General features: G+C 36.9%; 1 long non-coding RNA gene across 1 annotated transcript; it reads right to left on the bottom strand.

The window, feature by feature from the left end:
* Positions 1-7,208: 7,208 nt before the first annotated feature.
* Positions 7,209-7,523, bottom strand: LOC121993785. The gene is made up of 3 exons (XR_006115412.1): positions 7,495-7,523; positions 7,359-7,402; positions 7,209-7,267 (listed from the first exon to the last, which is right to left on the bottom strand). It is a non-coding gene; the product is annotated as an uncharacterized LOC121993785 (long non-coding RNA).
* Between the last annotated feature and the right edge of the window lie 290 nt (positions 7,524-7,813).

Genomic DNA, 7,813 nt, shown 5'->3' on the forward strand with positions numbered 1-7,813 from the left:
CAAGCACCAAAATCCAAGGATGAAGAACTTTTTCCACCAATTAAGCTCCAAGGGATGCAAGCTTTCTCTCCTTCTTCTTCTACTTCTCCAAGTAGTATCCGGCCACCACAAGAGCTCCAAGCAAAACAAGGTTTCAGCCACCACAAAGAGGAAGAGAGGGAGAGAGGATGGCCGGCCACAACACCAGGGAAAAAGAGGGAGAGAATAATAGAGGTCGTGTCTCATGAAAGCACCTCAACCCCCTCTTTTATATTCCTTAGCTTTGGTAAATAAGGAAATTTAATTACAATAAAATTTCCTTAACTTTCCTTGATAACAATTAATTAAGAAAAATTAAATAAAATTTCCTAATCAATTGTATATGGCCGGCCACCTCATGGAGAGCAAACAAGACAATTTTCAATCAACAATTAAAAATTCCTTATTTATCTTTGGAAATTTTAAAACATAAAATTTCCCTTTAAAATCCCTTCATGGTTGATAAAAAGAAATTTCTATAATTTTAATTTTTCAACATGTGAATAATTTATAAAGAAGAAAAATAAAATATCTTTCCAATCTACAAATAAAGAAAGAGATCTAATCTCTTTCTTTAATCTTTTGTAGATCCTTTTAAAAGAGATATTTTAATTTTTAATCTCTTCAATAAATTATATCTTTCACATAAGAAAAATTAAAATTAAAATTCTTTTTAATTTAATGGGGGTCGGCCACCTAAGCTTGGGTTCAAGCTAGGGTCGGCCACCCATGAACCAAGGTTTGGCCAGCCCTAGCTTGAACCACAAGCTAGCTTGGTCGGCCCCTTTATCATGGGTACGAAGGTGGGTATAGGTGGGTATAGTACTCTATAAATAAGATGCTACGATAGGGACCGAGAGGAGGAATTGGTTTTGGTCTCCCGATAAAATTAAGCATCCCGTGTTCGCCCCGAACACACAACTTAATTTTATCAATAATAATTCATTCCACTAGAGAACTATTATTGCACTACCGCACCAATCCCAAATTACATTTTTGGGCTCCTTCTTATTATGAGTATGTTAGTCTCCCTGTGTTTAAGATGTCGAATGTCCACTAATTAAGTGAGTTACTGACAACTCATTTAATTAATATCTTAGTCCAAGAATAGTACCACTCATCCTTATCGTCATGTCAGACTAAGTCCACCTGCAGGGTTTAACATGACAAACATTATGAGCTCTTCTTGGGGACATTATCAACCTAGATACTAGGACACAGTTTCCTTCTATAATCAACAACACACACTATAAGTGATATCATTTCCCATCTTATCGGGCTTATTGATTTATCGAACTAAATCTCACCCATTGATAAATTAAAGAAATAAATATCAAATATATGTGCTTGTTATTATATTAGGATTAAGAGCACATACTTCCATAATAACTGAGGTCTTTGTTCCTTTATAAAGTCAGTATAAAAGAAACGACCTCTAATGGTCCTACTCAATACACTCTAAGTGTACTAGTGTAATTATATAGTCAAGATAAACTAATTCCTAATTACACTACGACCTTCCAATGGTTTGTTCCTTTCCATTTTGGTCGTGAGCTATTGTTTATAATTTATAAGGTACTGATAACATCATCTTCTGTATGTGACACCACATACTATGTTATCTACAATATAAATTAATTGAACAACTACAACTAAATGTAGACAATTTGACCAAATGTGATTCTTTATTCAAAATAAATGTTTACAAAAGCTTAGGCTTTCATTATACACTCTAACAATATGAACTCACCCACTCGTCACATATCCGGCCGAGTAAATGATGGTGGAAAAGATATGCAGGCTAATGTCAATATCTAGCCTATGACACAGAGCATAGAGGAGAAAGGAATGGAATGGGTGCATCATCGCGACGTCGTGAGTGCTCAGTGGTAGAATGCAAAACACTAAGACCCTATAAAGGGTGTAGTCCTGGACTCGAAGGGTAACTGACCTAAACAGGGTCACTGTGGGTACTCGCTCGCCCCCGAAAAAATACGAATAAATCGTATCAAGAGTGATATGCGAGTAGGGATCTCCAAAGGATAACTCCCTGGGAGGATAGCACTGAAAGGGACAGGTAGACTCTTGTAACTCCAAAAACTCTCGGATGACAGTGGGGGACAACGTGATATCAGTCCCAGCTGCCCTAGTAGTATAGGTAAAGTCGTCTACTTTTACTAGGTTGTTATAAAATTCTGCACACAAACTTATGTTTACTGAGCTAGTACATTCAACAAGGTTCTGAAGGTTGTAGTGGTTGATGGCCTCCATAGCTGGAATGCAGGAGCGTAAAAAGAACGCTTTATCTATATATTTGGTCCTAATGGCCATGTAGATGGTTGACTCAAACTTAATCCTAAGCTCATCAGTGGGAAACCTAGGATCAACACTGGGAGTAGAGGGTCCAGCACCAGATTTAGAACGTTTCCTAAATTATATAATAAAATAATACTAATTAAAGAAAATAAACAGGCAATAATAAACTTTAAATAGAAGACAAGAGTTTTACCGAGGAGCCATTGCTAAAATAATTTTAGAACTGACAACCTCGGTTGATTCGCGAGCGCGTATTAACAGTAGAACGAGAGAAAATTTTAGTTTTGAATGCTTTCGCAATAAAGCTTGGAGAAAGCTTGAACGAAAGCTTGGAGGTGCAAAGGGAGGGGGCGCTCTGCCCCCTATATATAGGGGAGTCCGGGCGCCCGGACTTGTTCTGGGCACCCGGGGTCAAGTGGGGCGAGGCGCCCGGATCCCCTCCGGGCGCCCCGGGTTCGTATACCAAGGGCGCCCGCCCCTGGTTTTTTACTCCGGTTTTGGGTTTTTTTAAAAAATTTAAGTTTAAATTTTAAAATCAGTTTTAATTTTAAAATAAAAATTTAAGTTAAAATAATTTTTTAAGTTAAAAACAAATTTAAGTTTTAAAATAAATTTTTAAGATTAAAAAAAATAAGTTTAATTTAATTTAATTTTAATTTAATTTTAATTTAATTTAATTTTAATTTTATTTTATTTTATTTTATTTTAATTTAATTTAATTTCATTTCATTTCATTTAAACTTTCTTAGTCATCTCACCCGATCTATGTTTTCAATCAGGGAATCCTATAATTTTGTGAGATGAATTAGATTCAATTTTGGAGTTTATTTTTAACTTGTGTTAGATTCAGGTTTAGCTTTGGGTTCAACAAATAGGCATTCTCTAGATAAACTTCTGGGCTATGGTGAGTCACTCGGACATCATTAAAGCAACCATGCCTTCGAGGTTTTCCAAATAGTCATATCCACTGGACTTAGTACAAAACCTTGGTCTAACTGGTTAGGATTCATAAAGGGTAGCTTCGGTCAGTTCCACTTAGCCAAATGCACCAGGTTGAAGCCATATCTTCCTAGACATGCATAGACTAAGCTTCCCTAACGTACTATCATCCAATATTTCACCAGTACCATTTTTCAAGTTAAACTTGAACCCTTTTTAACTAATCCTAATTACCCTGTCGGGTAGGTTGGTTAGGGTTACCCTGCCGGGTAGGTTAGTTTTGGAGGTGCCAGCTATTCTGGAGCCTCCCCCTGAATTGATTATCATTTAATTTAACTTTGTTCTCGGTTTATGTCTATTTCTTTTATAATTAAATTTCACTTGATGATAGTTTACATTTTGTTGAGTTTTAATATGTTTAGATTTTAACCCTTTTGGTTCAGGTTTATATTCTGGTTTATTTGATTTATTTGACTTTATATAATATATTTTATCTTTAGGGATGTAGTATTGATTAAGTCCTACTTGCGTTATTAAACACACTTTCGGAACCCAACCTTGTTTTGTTGGTTTGTGTTGGGTTATTAATGATTTAAAAGTTTTAGTTGAACTTGATTTGTAACCAAGTCCAGTTTTGTTGTAACTTGCTTTTTGATTGTTTAAAATTAAATCTAAGTTCTTTGACCTCGTTGTGAATTTTTCTAATATTTCTTTTAAATTATTAATTTCTATTTTTAGTGATAGATTCTCCTCCTCAAGTGTTAGATCTTGAGTTGGACTTGAGTTTTTGATTTGTTCCTTGAGGTCTTGATTTTCCTCGAGGAGTGACTTATTTTCATTTTCTATTTTTACTAATTTATTATTTAAACAGGAAATAATTTTAAAAAATTTCTGTTTAGATTTCGGTATACCTCTTCGAAACCTTCGGAAACGAGTACGGACTCGTGGCTTGATTCGGGTTCAGACCCGTCTTCCGATTCATCCTCCGATTCTTCTTCGCGGGCCATCAGCGCGAGGTAACTCTGGTTCTTTTGTTCTTCGGCTTCTGATTCATCCGAGGAAGTGTCGTCCCACGTCGCTTTGAGCGTCTTCTTTTTTATCAGCTTCCACTACAAGAAAAAGGTCAAACAACAACGGTTTTTCACCGTTGTCGTAGGCCATTTTGAACTGTTGTTAAAGGCCGTGTTGTTAAAAGGGGTGGCAAAAGACAACCGTTTTTAACCGTTGTCTTTGAAGGCAAAGACAACATTTTTTACAACGGTAAAAAACTGTTGTCTTTTCCTTCAAAGACAACAGTTTTTCACCGTTGTCTTTGAGCGTCTACCTTTAATAACAGGGTCTTCAACAATAGTTTTAAACTATCTACGACAACGGTGAAAAACCGTTATCTTTTTTAGAAAAAAAATAAAAAAAAAATTAATACACAATTTTCCAATATTATAAATCATTCAAAATACTAAATTTCAAAATAAAATTTAATATACAATTTTCTAACATTCAAAAATAATATTTATAACATTATGAAGAAATTTCATAAGCAACCAACAAAATGATAACACTATTAAAACAAAGGTAGAACAATATAACACAAGATTTTCTACTTAGATGTCGGTGAAGAGGAGGGATTGCAGCTCCTAGTGCTTCTTAATTTGTTAAAGTCTCTTCATTTTTTTAGCTTGTCGGCATTCTTCCCAATACTCTTGAGGACACCTAAAAAGAGCAGAATGAAATTATACAATCCTGTGCACAAGAACTATGTAATTCTAAGTGGTGGATCATGTCTGTCACAAGTTCGCCACTAATTTTTTTGACCATTATGCACAGATTGTAGACAAGCATGAAAATAAGCAGAACCATAAATATAAGCGAATAAAGGATACCTTTCAATCTTCGAAATCTTCTTTTCTGGTTGGCCCGTCTCCTTTTCCTCTCTTCTTTTGTTAACTCTGCCTCTTCTTTGATGTTTCCTTTTCCATGAAAAATCTCCTCAGGGGCAAGCATAGCCGCATCTGAGACGGCCAATGGAGCAACCTGCAAAACCATTGTATTTCAGTGACTCAAAATTGTTTTTACCATAAACTAAAAGACAACTCCAAAAGATATTTTTACCTCTTCCATTGCTAGAGCAGGTACATTGACTTGTATAGACATATCCTCAATAACCTACATCATAACTTATGGTCAATCAAGAAATAAATACTAAAATATGAAGTCACAAGAATATGAAGTCACAAGGAATACAGAATATGAAGTCACAAGACTGAAATACTAACTAAGATCAATAAGTTGTCAAATTTTGTATCAATGATGGATTCCTTCTGAATTGAGCATTAAGCTTCATTCCAAACAAAAAGAGAAAAAGAATGACTGTACAATAGGTATTACCTTCTTAATAGAGAGAATTAAATTGTGGATGAATCTAGGTGCAGTGCAATTGATTCCAATAGTAACGACTTTGTTGCATGAATCAGCCAGAGAAACACATTCAGCCATAGAATCTCCACTAACAACATTGATCCCATCCTTCGAAGTGAAAGAAAACCAAGCTGGAATTTTTGTGTCACACTCCAAAAGAAGTTCAACATATGCCTGTAAAAGAAGTCATAATTAGGATCCACTAAAAGGAACATCTTGAACAAAATAAGAATCTCAAGTCTAGGGTTCCACTAAAATCAAGCTTCTTAATATTTGCAGTAGATTCTTGTAACAAACTCTGTTCTAAATTTCTGTTTTAGCTAAATCTTATCCAAAGCCTCAACTATTTGTGACATTTTACTCTTTGGTATTGAGTACCCCAAGTACCTAAATGTGCAACGAAGGAAGAGCAGGAACCATTGCTTAGCTCTACAAATACATCAAAAGATACTTGAGCTTCAAGTTTATTTGGAATTGTTTCAAAAGCAATTATATCAGCTCCAGCTTCAGAAAGAACCTCAAGTCTTCTCCTGTGAAAATCTTTGACGATTTCCACAGTAATTTCTTGGCCATAGTTTCCACTGCAAACAGAACAATCACATGATCATCTAATGAAGACCTCCATATCATACTGTAGTCCCGAGCAGCATTAACAAGATGCACCTGTACTCAGAACCATCTGCTAGATATGCTCCATAGCTTCCTATTGATGCAGCAACCAACACAGGACGCTGCTTCAGGTTGATTGCGCCCTCACTGAATCCATAGCTTCCTATTGATGCAGCAACCAATAGCAGGAGGAGGGGGGCACGATTTTTACCCTAGCCTTCGAGGTTCTATAAAATTCACAACTCGCTATAGCATATTTATAAATTATAGAAGCATAATGAAACGATCCTAAAAAACCCAAGATACTACAAAATACACTACAGAGGTGAGAGTGGCACTGTTCCGAAAAGCAACGACCTGTCTCTTTGCCCTCTCGCTTAAAATGCTTGGGGGGGAGTAAGAGTTGTCAGCAAGAACGCGCAAGTTATGATTCTGACAAAGTAGATGTCAACTTAGCTCTAGATCAATATAAATGAAGAAAACAGACAGTACAAAGAAGTAACAAAATCTTCCTCTTTTCAAAGAAAGAGCATAATGCAACCAGAACAATACCAAACAAGCATACCTGTGAAGAAAGTGGCTAATCTTTTGAGACGACTGCACAATATATAACGTGTTGACCCTTATCCTCCACTTGGATCCTTCCACACTTCACAGCATTTACCTATCCAAAGTAAGCAAGGTTCACACCTCACCATGAAAAATCATAATTTATAGCAATAGAAGAACAAACGCTTCCTCATCAACAACACTGATAGGGCTTCACAAAATTTAGTCACGAACCCTAACTAATAGTCAAAAAAGAGAAGGAAACTCATTCTGCTTGTCATCATCAGAAAGCCACCGCATGTATAAGAACAAGAAGACAAAAAAAACATTTTTTTGTGAAATACATAATAGTCATAAGGGTGCCTTTGAACTCCTCCGCAAAGAGATCCACAATAGTCTTGCCGGCCCACCTGTTCTTAACCTATATTGACTCAAGTGTTAGCTCAAACTTATGTGAAGCATCAAAATGAAAGAATCGAGCGAAGAAAAGGATACAGGTCTATTTTGTTTACGTGGGAGATGAACTCAAAGTAGTAGGGCCTCACGTATCGCTTCCCTGTGTCGAAGCTCCCCATCAATCAGGCATGTTGAAGCGTAAGGAAAGCAGACGAAAATAGGGCGAGGAATGCAGAAATGTTTCAGATTTACCTCTGCGGAAGATATAATCACTGGCTTCGAGAGGATTGGCTGGGGTTTACCACACTATCGCCTCCATATCCACTCCGTCACGGCCTCCGACGCCGTCGCGTTTCCTTTTGCCGCTCATGGATCATGCCCTCTTGCAACAGCCATTAACCTAGACAAAGATTGGTTCGAACGGTAACAAATTAGTAGGGCGGCAAGCTGCCCGGTCCAGAGGTAGCCTGGCCCGGCATGGCCGTCAGATGCAAAAGCTGCGGGCCAAGCTGGGTGGCAGTCGCTCGGCCGTCAGTAGGGCATGGCCATCATATTGTAGCAATTAGTATTA

Source organism: Zingiber officinale, chromosome 6A (assembly GCF_018446385.1).
Source record: "Zingiber officinale cultivar Zhangliang chromosome 6A, Zo_v1.1, whole genome shotgun sequence".
In the NCBI taxonomy this organism is placed as follows: domain Eukaryota; kingdom Viridiplantae; phylum Streptophyta; class Magnoliopsida; order Zingiberales; family Zingiberaceae; genus Zingiber; species Zingiber officinale.